General features: G+C 44.1%; 1 protein-coding gene and 1 pseudogene across 1 annotated transcript in view; one reads left to right on the top strand and one right to left on the bottom strand.

Moving 5' to 3' along the window:
* The window catches only part of LARGE (like-glycosyltransferase), a 663,150-nt gene that overhangs the window by 328,548 nt on the left and 310,911 nt on the right, over positions 1-23,691 (top strand). The window lies entirely within an intron of this gene.
* Positions 187-621, bottom strand: LOC102858599 (annotated as a pseudogene).

The raw sequence follows: 23,691 nt of genomic DNA, 5'->3' as shown, positions 1-23,691 counted from the left end.
GGTGCAACAATGAATGAATGGAATTCCAAAATCTCTGTAGATGTTCATTGAAATGAAAAATAAACAACCTAAATTTAAAAAAAAAATTATTGCAATAAACTAAAAAAAAGAAACCATAAAAAAAAAAAAAAGAACGCATACTCAGATGGAAATCTAGTTAAACTGCGGTTGCTCCTCAGGTTGCATTCATTCCTGCATTTTCTCAATCAATTCTTCCTTGTATTTGCTTTTCTCTTTTCCACCTTGCCAAGATTTGGCTTTCCGTTCAAGAATTTTTTTCCCCCAATCTTTCTCCAGTTTCAGGATAACCACCTTGCTTGGGTGAATGCCCACACGCACAGTTGTACCATTAGCCTTCTCACGCTGCACTCTTTCGGTAGAGACGACATACTTCTTTGTGTACACCTGGACCACCTTGCCAATTTGCTGACCTTGGTAATGTCCTCGCACCACCTGGACCTCGTCATCCTTGTGGGTGGGCATGGAGTGCACGTTGTACTTCTGCTGCAGCCCCTTGGAAAGCAGGGAGGACATGATCTTCCTGCGCACATGCGAGGGGGCATTGAAGTGGTGTTTGCAGTTCTTGCTGTGGTCCGAGGTAATGAAAGGGTTGAACTTCATGGTGACAGCTGTCGAGCAGCGCCAGGCTCTCCATGCGCAAGCTGAATCTCCTAGCTTTTGTGCAGGAGAAAGATGGGCAGTCTCCTCCTCTAACAGTTTATAGCCTCGGAAAGCCAGTGGAGGACTCATCGTTGGAATCTCCTGGAAGGCAGTGCATATGCACAAGGCCCCAGTGTGAGTGATTTGTTACACGTCTAACACTGACAGAATGTGCTGCATCTAGGACAAAGCTTCTCACGACCTTTTCCATGTTCTCTGTTCACCATCCCAGAGTCATTCCGGAAATAGTTCAAAAGCAACAGAAGAAGGACAAATATTGCACAAGATCACTGTTATAAAAAGAGTTTACAGGGCTGGGCATGGGACTGGGGAGAGCAAGAAAAGAATGGATAGATTATGGACGGTGGATTGGAATAAGTGAAGGAAAGGTCAGTCTGAAAGGAACGGACCATCAGGCATTAGGTGTGTTGCCGTTAACAATCTGGAGCAGGACACGCAAAATTGATCAGATGTAGGAGGGAGGAAGGGAAAACGCCAAAAAAAGAGACCAAGTAAAGACATACACACAAATGAAAACAGTGTGGAGAGTGACAAGGAGGCCAGGGAGAGGGAGCTGAGGTTGGAGAATGGGTAGGTGCGGGGAAACAGGAAAGGGAGGTTTCAATAAGGCCTCAGACCTACTGGAATGTGCAGTTGGAATTAATGTTAGAAAGCAAAATGTCTATGAGTGATTGAGTGAAAGCCCAGGAAATACTATGCAGCATTGAAAAACAAGGAACTCATGAAATACTATGCAAAATGGGTGATCCTGGAAGACATTATGCTGAGTGAAATATCTCAGTCACAAAAAGACAGTTATTGCATAGGGCCACTGTTGTAAATTGAGACTGACATCAGGGTTGAGGAGAGACAGAAAAGGAGGGGAGAAATGACGTATATTGCATTGAAACAGATGAGGGAGAGAACTGTTTAAAAGGGAGATATGAATGGGCATTCTTGTCATTGCAGAAGTCCAGAGTGAAGGCTGCACAGTGGAGTGGACTTGGGGAGTAGGGATTGCATAACAATGTGTTTTTCTTTTTCTTTTCAAGGAGAAGAGTGAATTGGGGGTGAGGGGGTTGGCAGGGAGAAAAGTGCAACAATGAATGACTGGAAACCCTAAGTCTTTGTAAACTTTCATTTAAGTTAAATAATTAAATTAAATTAAAAGCCTTGGAGGAAGGAACCATCACATGTGCCTCTCATTGGCCAGGCACTAGGGATTAGAATCAGGTCCCCTCCTCAAGATTCTCACCAGAGGAGGGAGAAACCAAGAGGCCAGTTCGCTGTTGATTCCAACTCACAGTGACTCTGTGTTTGTTAAGACAGAACTGTGGTCTTTAAGTCAGTGTCTGATTGCATTTACACCACGCAGAGACTCCCCAAGCCCAGGGGAAACATGTAAATGTCACAAAAGAAAAAAAAATGTTTATCTTGAACACTGATAATAATGAGATAATGATGAGAATAAAGCGATACTTAATGGCCTAGTGGTAGGAAACTGCACTGCAATCCCAAAGGCCTAGGGTTCAAATCTCCCAGCTGCTCCGAGGGAGAAAGATGGGCAGTCTCCTCCTGTGAAGTTACCTGCCTCTGAAAACCGACCGGAGGTCAGCTATAGGTCAGTTCCGACTGGACAGTAAACAACAAGAAGTTGGCAAATAGGCAACTCTGATGGCCTAGTGGTAAGAAACTTCACTTCAGTGCACTCCCGAAGGCACACAGTTCAAACCCACCAGCTTCTCCACAGGAGAAAGGCAGGCAGTCTCCTCCCCTGTTATTTACTGCTTGTAAAAACCCACGAGAGTCAGCAAGGGGTCCACTCCAAGTTGATGGTACTTGAAAACAAGTTGGCAAATAAATGTGACAGAGTAATAATAGAACACCTTCTTAGTGTCATGGGTTGAATTACATACCCCCAAAATACATGTATTTAATGCAGTAATGAACTCATTCTTGGAGGTACCCCTCAGAGGCAACCAGGGCACTCCTCAGAGGCAAAGATAGTGCAACTTCACATACTTTGGGCATGTTGCCAGGAAGGGCCAGTCCTACGGGGGAATATCCCTCTATCAGGGATAGAGATGCCGACTCTCAACAAGATGCATTGACATGATGACTGTAACAGCAGACTCGAACATTAGCAGAGACGAGGAGGATGGTGATGGATAGGGCAAGATTCCTATTCAGATCCTAGTTCACAGGGTCGCTGTGAGTCACAATCAACTTGATAAACCAGGCACCACCACCACCACCACAGTGCAGTAATGTGGAAGCTCTGTAATGACACCGTGATCTGATCCTAGGTAGTCTCTCTCTGATGTGGCCTGACCTGTAATGCCTTTTATTTCAGAAGAGATAAAAGAGGAAAGATCAAGTATGTGTGGGGGGTGGTCCTCAGTTTCACTAAGACCGAAGCTTCTGGAGTGGACCCAGGTCCCTGTGCTGTGGAATTCCATGATAGAAGGGAAATCCAGCTCGTAGGGAGATGTCCAAGGAATGCCAGGCCAACAGAGGCTGAAGGAACGAGGATTTCCTCACCAAAACCAAGAGACCAAGAAAGTCCTTCCCTAGAGCCCACACCTTGAACTTGGATTTGTAGTCTCTCAGACTATATCTCACTGCTGTTTGGTTCATTCTGGCTCATAGCAGCACTCCATCTTTCCAGGTGAAGATTGCCCAGCTTTCTTCCTCCATGCAGCTGGTGGATTTGAACCACCAGCCTGTTAACAGTGTGACACAGTATATACACTGTGACACAGGGATTTTCTGTTTGTTAAAAGCATCCACTTGTGGTGTCTCTGTTACAGCAGCATTCAGTAGCTAAGACACTTAACCTAACCCAACTGACTTTCTACAAATGCAGACAGGCTTAAACAGAACAAGCAAAAAAAAAAAAAAAAAGGGTTCTGCACACCACTCCTGCGGATTTTTGTCAAACATTCCTGAAACCAGGACAGAAAGAGAAAACTCTAGGGAGTTCCTCGGTCTTAAAACTCACATTAGAATTCAGATACAGTCTCCTTCCGTGACCAGCAAACTGACCTTGGTTCCGTTTCATGCCCCAGCAGGTCGTTTGGGGCATGTGTCCAGGGAGGCATACGGTAGAGTATACCCGGAGTCGGCGCCGCTCTGTTCTTCCTGCAGACTGCGATCAGAATCAATCACCCCAGATGCTTGTTAGAAACTCGGAAGACTGGAATTTATGTTCTGTAATTGCAGAATCCAGGGAACTGTGTTTGTAACAGCTCCCTGGCGAGTCTTAGGCACACAGCAACTTACGAACCTCGGACATAAATGGACAGAGGGTTTCTTAGCCTCTTTACAACAGGGACCCAGCTAGAAGCAAAGTTTTTAACCCATGTGGAAAAGCAAAATGATACTTAAACCGGGGGGGGGGGCAAAACAAAAAGAAAAAAACAAAAGAAACAAATCTCCCTTAAGAACTGACCTTGGAACTTCATCTATATTCAGCTCGACAGAGCAGGTTGATGATGGCACCATCCACCCAGTCAGCCTGCAAGAAATGGAATTGCTTTACACAGTTTCCTTTTTCTCACTTCCAAAGGACTTCCCGCCCCCACACTTTGGCTTAAGTAATAGACTTATCTCAGTAGTTCCCCATATTGCCCTCAAGTTGCTTCCAACTGAAACAGACCCTACAGGACATTGTAGACTGCTCCACAGTTTCCAAGGCTGTAATCTTCAGAGAAACAATGGCCGTATCGTTCTCCTTAAAAGCAGCTGGTGGATTCGAGCAGCTAATCTTTCATTTTTAATCATCCGGACAACCACTTTGCTGCTGGAGCTTCTGAAAATAGCTATGATTTAGAAGAAAAATTGAGAGGAGTCATCTCCTTGTCAGTAAATATTAGCAAATAAAGCCCTCTGGGGTGGGGTGGGGGGGGGGCGGCACTGGAGCTGGTCCTGAAGCCTTGAGATGGAAGGGTAGTCAGCAGATCAGCGGAGGTTGGTGGGATTCTGCCAGCCCAGGTAGCCAGCCTTCCTCCAGGTCTATGGCCACACAGCGAGTTTGAGAGGTAAGGGTGCCCCCTTCTGGTGAAAATGAATAAGGTGTTTAGATTTGTCATCTCTACTTTTTGTCTTCTGTCTCTGGAGCAGAGACTTTGCCTTTACTGTTTACCCTCAGGAAGCCCCTCCTTTCCACCACCCGCTTGATGGTCTCTTTTGTGGGGAGTCTCTGAGGCAGGTGTGCGAGGCTCAAGCTGCAGACGTCCTACCTGAGATCCTTGTGCAGGTACCCATCTCGTTGAAAGAAAGCCAGAGAGGATTTTTGCATTTATGGGAAAATGCAAAAGGTGAAATGCACACTCAGCGCATAGCTGGGAATAAGCCTTGATAGTACACTGGTTAATGTACTTGTTTATTAACTGAGATTAGAAGCAGGAATGGCATCCACATCCTAAACATGCCTCTGGAAACTGTATGAACTTTGATAAATATTAATAGTTGTAGAGGGGCGTCAGGCCTTTTGTTCATAGGGTCGCTGTGAGTCTTGTCCAACTCAAAAGCAGTCAGCAGCAACAACATTAACTGAGAGGCGGAAGGCTTGAACCACCGGCCACTCTGCCTGAGAAAATGTGGCAGTGTGCTTCCACATAATGGAGCCTCATAAACCATGGAGGGCAGTTCTCCTGTGCCTGGTGGGACTAAAATCTATGATAACAGGTTTAGGACTATTTTGCTTTAATCAATACAGAAGCAAATAGACCTCATATCTTAGGAAACCACTGATAGCTTCAAACCTCACCAGTCTTCCATTTAGCAGTCAAGGGCTTTACCTCTGTGCTACCAGAGCACAGTTAATACTTGTTCACAATTAACAATCTGGAGGAAAAGGTTCCTGGCCTCTGGAGCTGGGGATTTCCATCGGCGCTTCTGAGTTAACCACACTGCATATTCCTTTATGTAGACCATAAAGACTTGATGGACTTTTAAAGGCTCAAATGCTATCAAAGGCAAATTAGTTTTCTTTTTAAAGATCCAGTAAATATTTTAAAAGAAAGTGACAGCATCCCCACATCACTGAAGATATATATACAGGCTCCTTTCTTGCTATCATACTCAAGTAAATAAGAGGTAGATTGCTTACATAGGAAGTAATGGTTTAGGGAGCATTTAACTCCAATTATACAGATGTTGTTTTTGAAGTCTTGAACCATTCTTCTTGGGTGCTACAGCAAGGACAAGACCAGCTAAATATATTGGGGGAGTCTTTCACTCCTTTTCACAGAGAGTACTCCTTCTTCCCCTAGAATGTACTGCATTTACTTTTGTTTGCACAAATAAACTGCCTTTACTTCCTTCTCCCCCCAAAAAAAATTTTAGGGGGCCTGATAAGAAGTTAGATTGGGCCACTTATTCAAAAATTGTAATAAATTTCAAGATGGTGACAGAGGAGCATTAATCCAAGCAGAAGAACTTTCTCAGTGCTTGACTCTGCAATTTATGGGTCATTTGTCCATGAAGGTTATTAATCCTTCACCTAACAACAACAACATGTCCATGAAACCCCCCCTGGTAGATGTGCTAGTATGCATGGCTTTTTGAACACTCTGCTTATTGGCCATCTGGGTCACTTGGCCAACTTCACACCAGATCACTTCTGCCTAAAGACTTTGGACTTGCTGTTCCTCTACATGAGAGGCTTGGTCCCCAGACCACTCTACCCTTTCTAATTCCCTTTAGCTTTCTGTTCAAATGTCACCTTAACCAAGGAGCCTTCCCAGGAGTTTGAACAACACTCAAGTTCCCCCACACCCTGCTTTATTTTCCAGCAAAGACTTCACAGTTACTGTCTGTTTATCTAATTGTTGTCTTCACTCTAGTGAAATGGCAGCTCTTGCAGAGATGTGACTTGATTGATGTTGCTCATTGCTATATTATCCAGGTTAGCAATTCACAGGCAGTGCTGAGTGAGAAAGATAGGATGGGAGGTGGGGGAATGGAAGTTTCTTTGCCAACTTGACAAGATGAGCCCAGGATGAGAGAACAGGAGAAGGATGACGGTTGACTCTTTACTCTGCCTACTAAGAGAAAGACAATCTGAAAAAACAATAGATCCATCACTGGTTTTTGAGGATTAGTATAGCAAAGGACATTGTTTTCCATAGCATGAGTGGAATTCTGAGGATTCTGAGGTCAGATAAGGCTGCAAGAAGTCTGAATTCAGCATCATTCAACTGATTTGTTGACTTCAAGACATCATGGGGTCTTTCACATGCTGATATGCATTAAGCTGCACATTGTATAAGACTATGAGAGTGAAAGAACTCAAACCAGGTGCCCCCGAGTCAATTTGGACTCATTGGCAACCACCAGTGTGCAGAGTAGATCTGGGTTTCATACAGTCCTCGTATGTGTGGTCTTTTGGAAGAAGATCATCAACTTTTTCTCTCAAAGCATCTCTGAATGGATTTGAACAGCCAGGCTTTCAAAACCTATTGCTGTTAAATTGGTTCCAACTCATAGTGACCCTATAGGACAGAGTCTCTAAAGGTATAATCTTTTGTGAATTAGATCTCAGCCGCCTTCTCCACATATGCAGTATGCTGCTAGAACTCCTTCGGTTTGGTCACAGCAATCTTAAATTCAACACATATCTCATGGCACCACATATTGGTTGAATATGCATCTGGATACCTTGATATGTTGACAGAAACAGTGACTTCAATGTCAGGAAGAAGGTATGAATCTCATCCTGGGCTCAGCATCTCCTCCAGACAGACAGTCCAGGCAATACTCTCCATGGCTTCATTGATTTGTATTAGGTCTTGGGGCAGCTTTTCAGAAGGCTATACTGTTTGTGTGCCGGGTGAGCCTAGGGTTCCATCCAACTCTAGCAATCCTGAAGCACTACTGTCTGCTGCCTGTCAAAATGAATTCAATAAGTCTGGATTGAGTGATGACATACCAGTCCTCTTCCATGACACTCAGAATATGACAATGACAACAAATGAAATCCCTCGCCATCCTGGAAGCTCCTTTCTCATAGATATCTAAGATGAACAACTTAGACTTGATAGCTCTGCTTGCTCTTGTCTTGGTCTCTATGCATTGATGATGTTGAGGCATCATTTATAACAGTGTTGTTGAGTGAATATTTGGGTTGAAAGTCTGGAGACTGATTAATATCAGGATTTCCCTTCAACAAGGGTGATGTTGATGTTCAGAGTATACTCTCAAAACCCGCCACACGGTAAGGGAGTCCCGTATTCATGTTTACTAGACCTGGAGCAAATAGCTGGCCTTCTTTATGTCCGTCCCCCCCCCCATCTGTAGAATAGGATCACAATACTGCCTGCCTCTTACAAAAGACTAGGCATAAAGCAATTACAACAGGGCCTGGCTCACATTGCAATCTTAGCTATTCATACTGTTAACCTACTGAGGGACCGTAGACAAGTCTCTTAAAAGTCCCTGTTCCTACTGATAACATTATAATGTTGTTGTTAAGTGCCACTGAGTCCTAGACAACTCATAGCAATCCTATGAATGAAAGACCTGAGCACTGTTCATAGAGTTTACAGAGGTAAGCTGTTTCGAAAGTGGATGCCTCTCCTGCTTCCAAGCTTGTTTTAATCAGGGAACCTCCACCAAACACCAGGGGTAAACCATTATCACATTTGGCATATCAGTGTCACAGTGTTTAGCATCAGAGCAACCATGAGTTACCTCTACAGCAAATGGACAGGCCAGTGCTATACCATGTAGAAGAATGTTTGACAAAAACATTATATTACCAACTACTAAAATATCATAACAAGGACAGACATTGATGTCATCCACCCAATATAATAAGGTTTCACCAGCTTTACATTCAATTTGTTCCACGCAGTGTGTGTTAGTATGTGTGTAATTGCAGGTTGCCTTCAATTTTACCATAACACAGTGACCTCAAAAACTACAGATCTACATTCTGCCCTATCCTGTGCCATCCTCATCGTCCTTGTCATGCTTGACCTTAATGATGCAACCACTGTGTCAGTTCATTTCATTGAGCGTCTTCCCCTCCTTCTTTGCTGATCTACCACTTTTCCAAGCCTAATGTCATTTTTCAAGGACTGGCTCTTCCTAGAAACATTCCTAAAGTAGGTAAGCTGAAGTTTTACCCTCCTTCCCTCTAGCACCTGGCTGCACCCTTTCTAATACTATATGTTGGTTCTCTTGGCAGCCCGTGGGTATTTAGTACTCTTTTCTAGCATCACAACTCAAGACAAAGGCATCAATCAATATCTGTTTAGTTCTATGCAGTTTAGTGCATGTATAGGCTGAGATGACTATTACTGATAAGATACTGATAGAGTCATCTCAAGGATCCTTGGTGTAATACTTTTATAAACATAGTCACCTTTCTCCCCAAGTTCTGTCTCCCAGACACTATTCTCTATATGTTGTTTTGAGAATGTTATATAAATGAAGTCATGTCTGTTGGTCTTTTGCTTTCCTTCTTTTTAACAAAATTGTGGTAAAAATATATACACCAATTACTAGCATATAATTTTTATATTTACTACTCAATGGTGTTAATTACATGTGCCACCATTGTCATTGGTGTGTTTTTCTTTTCCAAAATATTGCACAACTCTTAGTGTAAACTTAGCACCCTCTAAGCAAAAACTCTGCTTTCCCTCTCCCTCTCACCCCTGGTTATCATTTATAATCTTTGGTTTCTATATATTTATTTCATATAAGTGAGATTGAAATATTTGTTTATTTCATATAAGTGAGATTGTACAGTGTGTTCTTTGGGGACTAACAAGTTATTTTCTCCAAATCTGGGCTTTCTCATTCAATAGAGTTTCTGCTCTATGTAGCTAAGTGTTTTTGTTGCATTAAATGGTGTTGGACTTAAAATGATTAGCTTTCTTCCATATTTAGGCTGACCAACTGAAATGTCACTGATACACGTGTCTGTACATAAATCTATATATGCATGCATACCTAAATATGGAGAGATATGCATAATCACATGCTTCAAGTATCTTCACTTGAAATGGAATATGTTAAACATTTGTTATATATGTTCCATAATATGAACACATATACACATGTATCATATTATAGATCATATATGTGTGTGTATAAAATTGCACTTTCTTCTGTAGTAAAGCCTGTTCGTGTGTGTGTGTGTGTGTGTGTAAACTTAAATATGAGCAGTACCTTTTAAGCCTCTGGTGCCTTCTGCATCTGTTATGGTAATCCACCAAGCAGTGTTTATCTCCCAAGACATTGTGTTTATTCACGTATCTGGGAGTGTTTTGGGGTCAGAAAAAAATGCATTTATACCCTTTCCAACTCAAGGTCTCTGCCAATTCTGTTGTAACCCAGCGGGGTTTTATTTCATTCTCTCTTTCACGTGTCTTTTGTCTTGTTTGTTTTTTGTAGCAAGAGTTGCATCTTCTTCCCCCTAGAATCTGCGTAGCAGTTCACTTCTCACCTGTGTGAATTTTCTCTTATCATTTGGCATTTGTCAGATTCCAGACCCCAGCCATGTGTCAGACTGAGATGGGAAGGAAAAGCTGCTGGAATTGCTCCAGTGCTCAATAATGCCCTGATTTCACAAGGTTTAGTCCATTTAGAGCACAAAGGGATCTCAGCCAAAATTTAGACATGGGTAGATTTTCCCATTACCTTGGAATTAGTCTCGATTACCCTTAAATTATTGATGATTGACCGCCATGCAAAGTGGTTTCTCCTTTCATTAATCTTACTAACTGGCTGCATTTGTTAGTTATCTTTTCTCCTGACCAGCACAGGATCCTTTCTCTGCAGAAAGGCTGTTCTCCTGCAGTGCCTTCCTTTTACATCCCATACTATTTTTTTTTCCTTTTAAGTATTTGTTTAATGGCCACACTGGAGCACGTATCTGTGTGTCTGCCTGTGTGATATTAGCAGAGCCATCGAGTGCATGGTTTGTTTCTGGACCATTGGCTACTAGGAACATCTTTTTTGCAAAAACCTGGGTCCAGGTGATGCAAAAACATCTGGCTCAGGCATTAAGAGGAAAAAAAACTTAACATCACAAAATATGTGAATTTGTTTCCTCACACCAGAGTAAAGTGTGTATCACAGAGCAGGTTGGAGACTAGAGAAAATTGGAAAGGAAAAAAACAAACAGAAATCTTATTTCCTTTTCTTACCTAGAGATCATCATTATTTGTCTTCATTAGCCCCCGTCTGTTTTTTCAGTGCATTTTCAAAGATGGTTGTCTTCTTTCTCTGTCCCATTCTGATCTCTTCCTTTTATGTTCATTCATCTTTCTAACTATCATTCTTCGTGACTGGGCAGGGTTGCAGCAAGTAATGCATCATCATTCTTTTAAAAAGAGTAAAATTCTGCTGCTGTTGTCCAGTGAGGATGTTTCTGTTTGAAGATTTAATTAAGGCTCTGTGAATAGTTTTGCTATCCTGTATTATTCTTATATCAGGTTGATTTTTAGTATAAATGAGCAGAGTGTGATTTGGGGGTCAAAGGCTTAGACTCTTCTTAAGGGTCTGACTCTCCATTGTCAATTTTCTTGCTAAAAGGGAGGAAAGTTGTTTTGTAGTCTGACCACTGATGTCACAGAGGGCCCTGGCAGAGGCTAATGTAATGTTTCAGCTCCTAATGAGGTTCTGCCCATAACTTTTGATTTCTCTTTTGCAGAGATTTCTTTTTTTTTTAAATATGACTTTATTTTATTATTTTTTTGTTTTTGTTATTCAAAGTAGATTTGTAAAACTGTCATTTTAGTTAGTATCAGTTGTTCACACATAAACTGTTCCCTTCCCAGGGCACCGCTTTTCCTATCTGTAAAATAGCGAGGTCTGATGGATTGAAGTACACCCATGTATCACCCAGGTAAGGGAGGGGGAGGGAGAACAGCCATCTGAGCTGGACAATTTTTTAAAAAGCCATCCCTTCTGGAGGGCTTGGAGGACAGAAAGCCAGCCACTAACTAGAAAAATGACATTTCACTTCATGGGATAAAAGCAACCCTGACGTGACTCCGATTTGTCTTAGCAAAACAGTGAACAGAGCCTGCCTTGTAAGTCCTTGATGCAGGATGCCTTAGAGATGGCCACAGGTGAGAAACAGACTCTTATTCTTGTTGGCGTGTTAGTCACTAGGATCTGTGCCTTCTTATAAATATATTCCTCCCACTTAGTCTTTATCTGGAGGAAAGCATTCCATTAAGAAAACCAAACTTCTCACCACTGGACCAATAGGCAACATCATGATAGATGATGGCATTTAGGTTGAAATTGTCAATGACTTCATCTTACTTAGATCCACAGTCAGCACTTTTGGTTCCAATGGTTAGGAAATCAAGGGATACATAGTGCTGAGAAAGGGTGAAGTCAAGTACCTATCCAAATTATTGAGGAGCAACGGTGTCAGTTTGAAGAGTAAGGTGAACCTGATTCAGGACATAGTAGTTTCACTTATTTATTATGCATCGGAGAGCTGCTGGACAATGTGTAAGGATGACAAGAAGAATTGATGCCTTTGAGCTGTGGTGCTGGAGGAGTACTGAATATCCCTTGGACTGCCAAAAGAACAAACATGTATGGCAGATAAGGTGCAGCCAGGGCGCTCCTTGGCGGCAAAGATGACAAAGCTTCATCTCAGGTAATTTGGGAATGTCGCTAGGAGAGGCTATTCCTTGGAGAGAAACATCACGTTTAGAAAAGTGAGGGGACAGCAAAGGAGAGGGAGACCTTCAACTGATTGGACTGACACAGTGCATCCAAATAGGACATGGTTCAGAGCTGTTGTTTAGAAGGTCACTATGAGTCATATTTGACTTGATGGCACCTAAGAGCAACAATCGAATCTTTTTCCAGAGAAAAGCATTCTGTCACTGACACCAAAAAATGAACCTACCGACATCGATTCAATTCCAACTTGCAGTGACGCTAAAGCACAGTGGAGCCCTTCCCCATAGACTTTTCCAAGCCTTTAACCTTTGCAGAAGCAGCCTGTCAGATATACCACCTGCATCCCTGGCACATTGGCCCGCAAACTTCCCAGCTTTTGGCAGCCCATTTTCTAGGCTGTAGTCATCCTGGAGTGAACGCTTCCAGGCAGACTGTTTACTGTGGTTAGGCACCATCAAGTTCATCATCAAGTCTATCAACACTCATATTGAACAACAGATCCGATTCCGGCTCTGCCCTGCACCATCCTCACAATACCCACCACGCCTGAGTTCACTGCTGCAGTCCCTGTGTCAGTCCGTCTCATTGAGGGTCTTCCTCTCTTTCGCTGACCGACCCTCTGTCTTTCACACCACGGTGTCTTTTCCCAAGCACTGGCCCTTGTGTGTGGGGTGAAGTATGAGAGGTGAAGTTTTCCTATCCTTGCATCTAAGCAGTGCGCTCCGAATCTGAGCTGACGTGTCACCATCCTTGTCTCTAAGGAACATCCTGATTGCACCTCCTCCAGGATGCATTTATTTGTTCTCTTGCAAGTCTAGGGAATATTCCATGACACATGTACAGGTCCTCTATAGCCTTAGAATATTTGGGAGTATGGATAACAGTGGTGGGTCAGGAGTCAAATTCTTACCTTCCATAAGAAGACCCAGGTGACAGTTCCTGTTATTATTGTTATGGGCCATCAAGTCCCCTACAACTCCTAGTGATCCCTATGTCCATTAGCTCTGAAATCTGCCCTATTCTAAGCCTCTCTCATTGTTTCCAACAGACCTAATTCCGTTGCTCCAGCCACTGAGTTAATCCATCTTATCCTTAGTCTTCCTCTCCTGCACTATCCCTCAACACTTCCAAACATGATGTTCCTCTCTAAGGACAGGTCTCTCCTGGCCACACGACCAAAGTATGTGAGACGCAGCCTCAGAGTCCTTCTCTCCAGGAAGCAGCCTGGTTTACCCTCCCCAGGACCTCTTTGTTCTCCTGGTAGACCGTGGTATGTTCAACACTCTTCTCTAGCATCACAACTCAAAGGCATCTATCCTTTAAAAAAAAAAGTTATTTTTTTGTGTGTGTGTACTGTCAAATCAGATCTGACTGATACAGGAGGAGATTGACCCTCCTTCTCCAGCAGAGCATCTGGTGGATTCGAACTGCTCACCTCTGGGATTGCAGTGCAGCTTCTTGCCACTATGCCACCAGATCTCCCCCAAAGGCATCTATCTTTCTTCTATCATCCTTAGTTATCCTCCAGCTCTCTGATGCATAGCAAGTAACTGTAAAAACCATGGCCTGGATCAGATGCACCTTAGTCTCTAGGCTGACATCATTGCTCTTCAGTGCTCTAGAGAGGTACCTGACAGCTGACTTTCCCAATGCAATTTGTCTTTTGATTCCTGACTGCTGATACCAAGGGTGTTGACAGTTCCTAGCCATTGCAGTTCAAGTGCAGCCACTTCCCTGTCAGTAAAGGCTTGCACTTTTCAATGTTATTGAACAAACAAAGATGACTGCAGCTTTCTTGGCTCCACAATCAACACCCGATGTCAGTCCGGAGACTAAAGTGTCATGGTCTTTGCAGTTACTTACTCTGCATCAAAGTGGAGGACAGTAACTAGAGATGGTAGAAAAAGGACCGATGCCTTTGAGCTGTGGTGCTGGAGAAGAGTGCTGAACATACTGTGGACTGCCAGGAGAACAAACAGGTCTGTCCTGGAGAGGGTGAAAATCAAGTTCTCCTTGGAGACAAGGATTTTGAAGCTTCATGTAACATACTTTGGGCACGTGGCCAGTAGTGGGAGCAGTCGGAGGATGTCATTTTAAGAAAGGTCGAGGGACAACACAGGGGAGGAAGACCCAGGATGAAATGGATTGACTCAGTGACTAGAGCAATGAATGAGTTAAGGTCTGTCAGAGATAATGAGATTGGCTCAGGTTAGGGGCAGGTTTCCGAGATAATACACTTAGGTTCCCTAAGAGTCACAGGTGACTCAATGGCACATAACAACAACAGCAAGATGGACTGTGAAGGACGCCTGGTGATTTGCTCCTGAAAGTCAGCCACTGAGAATCCTGTGGGTCACAACAGTCATATCCCGTTGTACCCTGGGGTTACCCTGAATTGGGAGCCAAAATGACAGCAGCTAACAGGTACAGGGTCACAGCTAGAAGCACTCTATGGTCTGTGATACAGAGCCCATCCCTGCCTTGCTGTCTGTGATAGTGACTTGGGTAACATGTAGAAAACCTCTCTAAATGCCAAGAGTAGGGTGCATGCATTGCCTGTGTCGGGGCCATCTAGTCTCCTTAACAGTTTAAAAATATCACAAATGCCACATTGAGCATCAGGCTTCCAGATCACGCCACATAAAAACAGAAGGAGGTACGTACACAGGTACAACTTGGCGTGTGTGGCCCTGGCATCGTAACAAAGAAGGAGCAATAAACACTGCATGCGGAGAGGCCTGAGTACGGCTGCCACATGTGGAAACATCTGTCCAGATGGGAGCAGAATCTGGCTGCCCCAGATCGGTCTCATTAGCCATGTAATGGCCCATCAGGAGAGCGTGAGGAAAGCCGGCTTCGCCAGTGATGGATGGTTTGGCACTCTTAGTACCAGCATGGTGCCACCACCTTGAATTGTGGTGATTCGTTTACGTTGTCCGTCCACGTCACTGCCAACAGGGACCAAATGCCAGTTCTCCGAACACCCCCCGGGGTTGTCGGGATGTAGCACAGACTTCTGATCTGAAAGCTAGGCCAGCTTCTGTGGGCTGCATGAAGTCTAAGTTAAAAATATAAAGTATAAACGTTAAGTACAGTCATAACACTATAAGCAGTGTTTTTATTACAAGCCACTGAGTCAAAATCAACTCACAGCTCACCCTCCAGTGGTTTTTCAAAGGCTATAAATCACACGGGAGAGGATTGCCCATCTTTCTCCTGTGGAGCAGCTGGTGGATTCAAATTACCAACCTTTGGATTGGCAATGCAACTTCTTACCCCCTAGACCACCTGAGCACCTCCTATGAGCAGTGTTGTTTGAGGTTAATGCAAGTCAGAACCAACTCAAGGCTGACCCTACAATGGGTTTTCAGAGGCTGTAAATCCCCAGGGAGGGGATTACCCTTCTCATTCATGGTGACTCAACTCTGTCTGAGTAGACTGGAATGAGATTATTCACTAGATTGAGATTTTTTTTTCAGTGGTTAAAGTGTTGGAAGTAGATGGCCAGGCCTTTTTTCCAGATACCTCTTGTTGATCTCTGATTTCCAACTGCTTGCTTACTAGCCAAGCAAGCTAACTGCACAACACACAGACTCCTATTAATACCATCATTAGCACATCCTCTGGACTCAGGTTGCCCGAGTTCAAATTATATCTCCACCACTTATTACTACAGTGACAGGGACCAAGTTACCTGACCTTTTCATACCTGTTTTCTTGCCAGCATCACTATAGATGGTGAAGAGATTGAGATTGTTAACAGCTTCAGTTTGCCTGGCTCCACAATCAACACTTTTGGTACAAGCAGTCAGGAAATTAAAAGACCGAATGCACTGGGAAAGTCTGCTGTCGGGGAACTCTCCAGAATACTGAAGAGCTATGATGTCAGTCTAGAGACTAAGGTGCATCTGATCCAGGCTATGGTCTTTGCAATTACTTGCAATGCATCAGAAAGCTGGACAATTGACTAGAGCTGATAGAAGGAGAATTGATACCTTTACGTTGTGATGCTGGAGAAGAGTATTGGATATCTCTGGATGTCTAGGAGAACAAACAGGTTCGACCTAAAGAGGGTGAAACCATGCTGCTCCTTGGAGGCAAGGAGCAAAGGAGGAAACTTCATCTGACATACTTTGGACATGTTGCAAGGAGGGACCAGTCATTGGAGAGGGACAGCATATTTGGGAGGGTGGAGGGACAGTGCAAGAGAGGAAGACTCTTGATGTGATGAATTGACTCAGTGACTGGGGTAGTGAGGGAAGGTGTGTCAGAGATGATAAGGTCGGCTAAGGATAGAGCAGGGTTCAGAGTATTGTACATAGGGTCCCTATGAGTCACAAGCAACTCAACAGCACATAACAGCAATAACTCTCAGGGCTTTTGTGAGATTAAGTAGTATGCAATAAGAGCGTAAAGGGGATTTGGGATCATAGGCATTGCCCAAGTATCTGTCTCTGGTCAGCATCAGCACCACCATCTTAAAAGGTGGCTGCAGGGATGCAGATATATACTTTCATATTACTTGGTACATCCTCCTCTTCCTCAATGCCACCGAATTGGAACCGACTCACGCCTGACTATCCATTGAGTTTGTGAGGCTGACGGTTACACAGGTGCTTGCCTCTCTTTCTCCTGCAGAGCTGCTGGTGGCTTTGAACCAAGAGAGGCACAGCCTTTGTGTCAGCCATGCAGTTCCCTACTGACGACATTCCACGGTTGTGGCTTCATAGTTACGCGTTGCTCTCTAGTCCATCCTGACCCACAGCGACCCTTTGTTGGGTTTCCACGGCTGTTATGAATTATAATGGGAGGAGATTGTCTGTCTGCCTCCAGTGAAGCTGCTGGTGGATTCGAACTGCTGGAGACACACGGCCTTTGACTTAGCAGCAAAACTCACATGGGCTAAGCCACTAGAGCTCCTTACAGGTAGCTCAACTAGAGGTTGTTATTACTACTATCCTTAAATTCTTAACTCCTAGCACAGTGTCTCATTATGGTAATTTGTTAATGAAAATGAGGAGCTTATTCCTCTAACTTTGTCCCTACTCTGTCTTTAGGTTTTTAGGGTTTCATCTGTAGGTCTCTAGGGCCAAAATGTAGATAACAGGCAATGTTGAGATGAGTCCTGACAGAAACAGAGGACGGTTTTCACATTGCTGAGTCTTCATAGCTAAAAGAAACCGAGGTAAAATGCATCAAGCCCTCCTCTTAAACCCAGTCTGTGATCCATTCTGTCCAAATGGACAACAAAGTAGGGAGATTGTAAAAGACCCTTAGGTTTCAGGAGGCACAGGAACAGGATTCATTTTTAATCTTCCTTCTTAAACAGTCAGTAGATATCCCTCTTTTACGTGGCACCACCCACCCTTGGGTGAGATGTGTGTTGAAACACTCCCTCGTTCTTCCTGCACTGCCTCCAGTTTGCAGATGGAAAAACTGGGGGGTGGAGGAGATAGGACCTTCCACATGAGGAGGAGAATTGGGTAGGACTTGAGCTGGGAGAGGTTAAAGGAGAGTCTTGGGTGAGGCTCTTGTCTCAATATGTGGCCCTGGAACAAAGTATGTGAGAGGGAGCTTGGAAATCCTTACCTCCAAGGAGCATCCTGGTTTAACCCTCTCTAGGACAGACCTATTTATTCACTTGGCAGTCCTTGACATGTTCCATACTGACTAGCACCACAACTCAAAGGCATTGATTCTTCTTCTGTCATCTTTGGCCACTGTCCAGTTCTCAGATGTATAACAAACTATCAGGAACTTGTTGTTGTTGTTTGCCATCGAGTCAGTAACCGTCCATAGCTGAACCTCCAGTGGGTTTTCAGAGGCAGTTAATTGCATGGGAGGAGATTTGAAAACTTCGTAGGTAGACCAGTTCTTGGTCCCCAACCCAGAGACCTAAAGATTCTGGAGCTCAGCAAAGTGTGTCCGGTGGTTGGGTTGTTGATTCCCGGGAAGCCCTGAGGCCCATGGCCTTGGTCCAGCTCTTCAGCCAGGTGCTTGTCTTCCTGCAAGGACAGCCTGAGGCTTGTGCTACCTGTTACCTTTCCTCACTCCCTGAGCAAATATATACCTGTGACCACACAATCAGAGCGGTAAATTGAAGCCAATTAGCAGCTAAGTAACTGCCAGCACTTGTCACCAGGGTAGTTGTTAGTAATTAGCACTAATGACTCTAGAGAGGAAAACAGTTGTAGTTCAAAGGCATCCCCACCATTTGAATTCACTCTGGGTTTCTTCCCCCTCTACCCCCTATGACAACCTCCCTGCCTTATTTCTCTTTTACATGCAAACACCATCACATCGGGTGGGTGCTCCTCTTGAAGTAAAACTGCATGATGTATAATATGTGGTGGTGTTTTTATACTTACCAGGATGAGCCATTTGGGCTGGGCTCTGTGTTAAAGTTGTGACTACACCTCATGGGTACACCTGCATGATTCCCGGTAGTGACTGTCAGGGTTTGCACTGTAACTTTCCACAGGAAGCAGAAAGTGATGTTTAGGCATGACAGGAATTGTTGGATGAGATCACCAGATGACAGCTCTCTCACTACATTCTTTTTTTTTTTTTTTTAAGAACAGATCCAAAGAAAGAGAATTTCAGCTAGAATGGCACATTGGTCTTGAGTGAGCAAAGAGAAAATTCTTATGGAAAGTTTTTAAGGGTTATGTTTACATAATCCTCTCATCTGCTTGTTGCTTTGTAAGATTTGGGTTGGAGCTGACCCATCACTGACCCTTCCATTGGGACCCTTGGTACCAGCAGTCAGGAGACTAGAAAATATACTTCATTAGATGAGTCCACTGTCAGGTTCCTCTCCAAAATACTGCAGGGCAGTGATGTCAGTTTTGAAACTATTGTAGTTTCACCTATTACGCACCTTCAGTCATTGGTCTGCTGCTGAGAGCTGGACAGTGAATAAGGATGACAGAAGAAGAATGAATTTGAATTGTGATGTCGGAGAAAAGAACCAAATATCCCATAGACGCCAGAAGAACAGACTTGTCTCGGGGAAAAACGCAGCCAGAGTGTCCCTTCTAGGCAAAGATGACGACGCTTCATCCCTCCTACTCTGGACATGTTTCTAAGGGAGGATGTTCCTTGGAAAAGGACCTCATGCTTCGAAATGTGGAGGCTCAATTAAAGAGAGAAAGACCCCCAAGGAGATGGATTGACGCAGTGACTGCAGCAGTGGGCTCAAGTGTGTCAAAGATGGTGAGGACGGCACAGAATAGGACAGGGTCCAGATGTGTCATTCATAGAGTCGCTATGAATTGTACTCGACTTCATGGCACCTAACAGCAACTCATCTGATGGCCCGTGGATACGATGGGTGGTCGAAGATGGTGGAAAGGCCACTTGTGAAATGTTAAAGGTTCCAGAAAATGTATATGGAGGTCTTAATTCCTGGTGCCTATAAACTTGACCTTGTTTGGAAATAGAGTCTTTGAATGTAAGTGAGCATGAGGTCATCGTGGAGTAGATCAAAACCAGTTACTTCCAACTTGATTCTGACTCATGACCGTCCAGTAAATGTAGGCCTGTGCTCCATAGAGTATTCAGTGGCTGATTTTTCTGATCACTCTTCCTTTCTTCTGGGAGTCTCTGGGTTAACTTGGAACTTAAAATAAGTGGCCCAGTAACCATTAGCACGGCTCAGTGCTGCCTACTCTGTGGAACTCTCAAATGCAAATTCGTGGCTGTCAAGTTGGAATTCACTCATAGCTGACCCTCCAGTAGATTTTCAGAGGCTGTAAATTGTACAGGAAAAGGTGACTTATCTTTGTTCTTTGATGCAACTGGTAGGTTTGAACCCCACAACTCCCTGTCCACTAGACCAGAGAGCCCACGATGGAGTAAAGTGGGTCCTAATCCAATCTCAGCATGTCCTGTAGATGTAGAGTAGGACAGAGGGGGACAGTCATGTGATCCTGGAGTGGGGCTGTTTGTGCGTTAACTAGAGCTGCCATACACCAGGAGATACAGAAGGAATCGTTCCTATAGCCTTCATATGCCTAGTGAGTAGGTTAACCAGACTCCTAGTCTCCAGAGCTGTCGACAAGACTACATTTGTTGTTACTCTTATGTGCTGTCAGCTACAACTCATAGCGACCCTGTGAACATCCAGTCTGAACCCTGTCTTATCCTACGCCACGTTCACAAGCTCTGACACACCCAAGCCCAATGCTGCAATCACTGTGTCAATCCACTTGCTTAAGGATCATCTTCTCCTGTATTCTCACTTCCCCTTTCCAAGCATGATGTCCCTCTCCAAGGGATAACTTTTCTCAGCAACCTGACCCAAGTGTGTGAGATGAAGCTTCATCATCTTTGCCTCCAGGGAGCACTCTGACCTTCTCATAGTCATTATCTGTTTGTTCTTTCGGCTGTCCATGGGATCTTCAGCACTCTTTTCTAACACCATAGTTCAAAGGCATCGATTTTCCTTTTGTCATCCTTATTCTTTGTCCAGTTATCAGCAGCATAGCAAATGACTCAAAATACCATGGCCTGAATCAGGCACACCTTAGTCTTCAAACTGGCATCTTTGCTCATCAGTAATTTAGAGAGGATACTGACTACTGGTACTAAGGGTACTGTGGATCCTAGTAGGTTGAAGTTGTTGATAATCTGAATTTTTTTCTCCATCTGTCATGAAGTTGCCTGTTGGTCCAGGGGCAGGGATTTTTAGTTTGTTTGGGGGTTGTTTGTTTTATTTTGAGATACAATCCATATTGAAGTGCAATCCTTATCTACACTTGTAAGCTGCCAAATTTGAGTTACTTTGTTGCAGCAGCCCTATGACATTCATGCAGGACCCAGACTGCTCTTTGGGGTTGGTAGTGATTGGATCAGACACCTCCCCAGTTCCCTGCACTCCCCACCAAGCCTTCCTCAGGGAGACCCTCCCCATCAGCCTTCACATTTTAAATGGACTTGAGTAGAGTTGCCTGAACAACGCCTGATTCGGGCATGGGGAAATCCTCTGGTTCGCCACAGATGCTGTGTGTTCTGCCGTGATCAAAGCGCATCGCCAGGAACACGTTTGAAGTCGGCAGCTGTTTAGTTGTGTGGGGTCTCATTAATTAGGAGAGGGGGCATGTTATCAAAGAGAAGCCTAGCTGTTTCCACTCTGTCTCCTTTCTTTCGTCAACCCAAAGGTGCAAAATTAGAGAAATTTGTCAAAATTGGGAGGGTGGGGAGAGAAACTGTGTGACTCAGAGGTTTGTTGCCTTCAGGAGGTGATGCTTGGTTCAAACTGCTGGGTTATCAGAAAAGAATGAGCCTGGAACATCCATTTTTTAGTAGGGTCCATGGTGGTGCCGTCACTAAGCACTTGCTTGCTGACCAGAAGATCAACAGTTTGAATCCATGGGGGAAAGAGGAGGTCATCTGCTCCCCTAAAGATGAAAGCTTTGTAAACCCTGAGGGACAGTTCTGTTCTTCTCTGTGGAGTTGGGAGAAGTGAGTATCAACTTGCCAACAATGGCTTTTGATGTATCAGTCCAGTGTAGAGGGTGGTCTTGAACATGTGTCTACAGAGTGGTTCCTAAGTATAGTCTTAAGAACTGTGCACACCATTAGCAGGCAGCCCAAGACTCTCTGCAGCTTCTGACATGCAGGCCCTTTGCCTCAGCCACACGCTTTGCAGCTGACTCAGTTCACCAGGCCCCAGGTCTCTGTTTCTTTGACAGACTGACCTAACTTCCTGGCATGCTCTGGATATCACCATCCTTAAGGCTTCCCTGAGCTGTCGCCATGGGCTTCCAGCCGCTGTTGGGTCAAGTCCAACTCAATTAGATCTTTGGTGGGATGTCAATGTTAGAAACAACTCCAGGTAGACCTCAGAGATGTCCGGGAGAACGTGTTTCTCTAAAACTCTGCCTCAACCCTGAATCCAAGGGGCCACAGGAAAAGGAGACCTAGTCACCTAGTTTAGTCTTGGCATTGAGCCATGGGCTCCGTGCACTGCAGGACATGGAGAGAGGCCAGGAGAGGGCAACCTAGTTAAAGCACATACCTGTTCAGTGGAGATACAAGAATAGCACAGCCTTTTTATGAACTAGAAGGAGAATTGATGCCTTTGACCTGTGATGCTGGAGAAAAGAATTGAATATACTATGGACTATTGGGAGAACAAACAGGTTCATCCTGGAGAGGGTGAGACCAAGCTGCTCTTTGGAGGCAAGGATTCTGAAGCTTGGTCTGACATACTTTGGACATGTTGCAAGGAGGGACCAGTCCTTGGAGAGGGACGTCATGCTTGGGAGAATGGAGGGACAGTGCAGGAGAGGAAGACCCAGGATGAGATGGATTGATTCCATCACTGGGATAATAGGAGTATGTGTATCAGAGACAGTAAGATTGGCATAGGATAGAGCAGGGATTAGATCTGTTGTATATAGGGTCGTTATGAGTTGCAGGTGACTCAATGGCATATAGCAACAACAACAACCATGATTATTTCTAATTTTTAGTATTGAGGTGTTTGGAATGTCATTGCTGTGGAATGGAAGGATTTGTGTTCCCTGATTTTGTCAGTCAATCATTAATTGCCTTTGCAAACCTAACATCTTTGGCCCCTGTTACCTTCACATCTGGGGTAGGGTAGCCCTATTTGCTCCACCTTCACATCTAAACTAAGATAGTGAGCATATGAGTAATTCACTTGTTTGCAAATATGATCAACTGTTGTCCTAAATTCCATCTAATCCAATAATCACAGCATCTTTTTTTTTCTTATTTCATGTTAGTTTGCTCACAAAGTCTGTATACATTGTATTTCACGCTATTCTTCAGAACATAGTATCTTCTTAACTACTAACTGCTCTGTTGCTTCAGCACACAGCAAGTTCTCTCAGCCATGAGGCAGAATTTGTCTTAGCTCGTGGCCAAGGTGATGCCAACTCTTCACGTGAAATGTTGCCGTTTGCCGTAGCAGAAAAAGGTAGAACTGTTATTGCATGTCTTGCTGGCACAGATGAGAGAGCTAAAGCGTAGAGGGAAACCTCCCCCCTTCTCCTTATTTCTGTAGCTTAACAACGGGTAGAAACATTCCAAAGTCCATTACTAATCGTTGTGGAATTCCTATGTCACCGTTTTTTTAGGTAGATTTGACGTACTGTAAGATCCACTACTTTCAAATGGTTCGTTGTAGCATCATTGTTGCAATGGTTATTTCTATCTTGTGATTGTCGTTGTTAAGTGCCATTGAGTCGAGTATGACTCATAACGACTGTATGAACAAAAGATCTGAACCCTGTTCTCTGACTATTGTCATTTCTCTAATGTTCACAGAGTTACAAAAGCCTGTTGTTTAGGAAGTGGACACCAATCCTGCGTCCAAGCCTGTCTTAATCTGAAAGC

The sequence above is a fragment of the Elephantulus edwardii genome, unplaced genomic scaffold, assembly GCF_000299155.1.
Source record: "Elephantulus edwardii isolate Elephantulus edwardi_28Jun2011 unplaced genomic scaffold, EleEdw1.0 scaffold00321, whole genome shotgun sequence".
NCBI classification, from domain to species: Eukaryota; Metazoa; Chordata; class Mammalia; order Macroscelidea; family Macroscelididae; genus Elephantulus; species Elephantulus edwardii.
The sequence above is the reverse complement of the archived record's forward strand: the minus strand, read 5'-3'. Positions and strand labels throughout refer to the sequence as shown.